Here is a 2,581-nt window from a genome sequence, read left to right on the forward strand (position 1 = left end):
CACACTCTCTCTCTCTCACACACTCACTCCCTCACACTCTCTCTCACATACACACTCTCTCTCTCTCACACACTCACGCACTCTCACTCTCTCTCACTCACTCACAAACCCAACATGTGCTAGTAGAGTCTATCCGATATGAGTCAGTGGATCACTGATCAGATTCGGCTCGTCTGATTGGCTGTCCCCAGGCTGGTGGTGGTGGACGTGGCGTTCTACACGGAGAACGTCCAGGCGCTGAAGAGCCTGGACCGGCTGGACCTGAACATGGTCGAGATCTGGGAGCAGAAGAGGTGATGGAGGACGCCGACGGCGAGACGTCCAGGACCGACCGAGTGACCCGGAGACGGGGGGAGGGGGGGGGGGGGGCCCGCGCTCGGTAGCCGACGGCGACCGACCGACCAACCGGCCGAGGGCGGCGGAGGCCTTCAGGGACCAAAAACAACAAAACGGGAGAAGAAAAGCAGCCGGCGGCTTCCAGTTCCACCTTAAAAAACTTAATCAAGGAACACACAGCGCCTCCTTAAAAACGGCCGCCGCCTCGTCTCACTGTGTGAAATTCAAGGGTAAATTATTAGACGGTTTTTAGGGGAATGTGGTAATTTATTTTTCTGTCTTGAGAACGTTCTACACCAGGGAGGAGGAGGAGGAGGAGGATTTGGGGTTTTTGTTCTCCACATGTTGGAGCTGAAGGGATTTTATCAACGCGCTCTGAAACTGACTTTCTTTCGGTTTTCGACGACTTTCGCTGGAACTTTACAGCCGAGGATTTTGGGTTCAGAGAACACGATTAATTCATTTTCTCCCTCATCATCTGGTCAAATGGATTCTTAAGCTCCTATCCTCACAAATAAGAAGAATTTCTGCACTTGTTGTGTTTAATGTCTGGAAAAACCCAGTTTGAGACCTTTTAGGAGCTCAAAAATGTGTAACTGAAGAGCTAATTTCCTGAAATCTTTCAACAAACAACTACAGCTGCAACGCAACGATTATTTATGATATCTTCTCAAATTAATCGAGTTGTTTCGGTCTCTAAAATGTCAGATAATGTGGATCGGAGTTTCCCAAAAAGTCCAGAGAAGACGTCCTCAAACGTCTCGTCTTGTCCCCAACTCAAAGACATTCAGCTTCCTGTCCCAGAGGAGAGAAGACACTCAAAATATTCACGTTTAACATCTGACATCAGGGAATTTATTTTACTTGTTTCTTAAATAATTGTCTCAAACCGACTAATCAATCATCAAAACAGTCGTTGATTAACTTAAAAATCGACAATTTTGCTGCTCTGCAAACATCCGCAGTGTGAACGCATCGCAGCTACATCCTGTCGTTAACAAAATAAAAGTCTTTCTAATTCGGGGAGACAACAACTCTTCATTTGCACTTTTTTACTGTCCATTTAAGCATTAAGTCTTCTCGAGGTGTGGCACGGAGACGGAGGTCATTATTCTACGATCGAAGAACGTGAAGCATGAAGATCAGCTGGGAACTAATTAGCTGGTAACTAATCAGCTGGTAACTAGTCAGCTGGTAACTCATCAGCTGGTAACTCGTCAGCTGGTAACTCATCAGCTGGTAACTCGTCAGCTGGTAACTCGTCAGCTGGTAACTCGTCAGCTGGTAACTCGTCAGCTGGTAACTCATCAGCTGGTAACTCGTCAGCTGGTAACTAGTCAGCTGGTAACTCATCAGCTGGTAACTCGTCAGCTGGTAACTCGTCAGCTGGTAACTCGTCAGCTGGTAACTCGTCAGCTGGTAACTCGTCAGCTGGTAACTCGTCAGCTGGTAACTCGTCAGCTGGTAACTCGTCAGCTGGTAACTCGTCAGCTGGTAACTCGTCAGCTGGTAACTCGTCAGCTGGTAACTCGTCAGCTGGTAACTCGTCAGCTGGTAACTCGTCAGCTGGTAACTAGTCAGCTGGTAACTCATCAGCTGGTAACTCATCAATTGGTAACTCATCAGCTGGTAACTCATTAGCTGGTAACTCATCAGCTGGTAAATAATCAGCTGGTAACTCATCAGCTGGTATCTAGTCAGCTGGTAACTCATCAGATGGTATCTAATCAGCCGGTAACTAGTCAGCCGGTAACTCGTCAGCCGGTAACTCGTCAGCCGGTAAATAATCAGCCGGTAACTAATCAGCCGGTAACTAATCAGCCGGTAACTCGTCAGCTGGTAACTCGTCAGCCGGTAACTAATCAGCTGGTAACTAATCAGCCGGTAACTAATCAGCCGGTAACTAATCAGCCGGTAACTAATCAGCCGGTAACTCGTCAGCTGGTAACTCGTCAGCTGGTAACTCGTCAGCCGGTAACTAATCAGCTGGTAACTCGTCAGCTGGTAACTCGTCAGCTGGTAACTCGTCAGCTGGTATCTAATCAGCTGGTAACTAGTCAGCTGGTAACTCGTCAGCTGGTAACTCGTCAGCTGGTAACTCGTCAGCTGGTAACTCGTCAGCTGGTAACGCGTGTGTGAGACGGCGCGTTTGTGAGACGGCGCGGGTGAGACGGCGTGCGTGTGAGACGGCGTGCGTGTGAGACGGCGTGCGGGTGAGACGGCGTGCGTGTGAGACGGCGTGGGG

Source organism: Etheostoma cragini, chromosome 2 (genome assembly GCF_013103735.1).
Source record: "Etheostoma cragini isolate CJK2018 chromosome 2, CSU_Ecrag_1.0, whole genome shotgun sequence".
Classification (NCBI taxonomy): Eukaryota; Metazoa; Chordata; class Actinopteri; order Perciformes; family Percidae; genus Etheostoma; species Etheostoma cragini.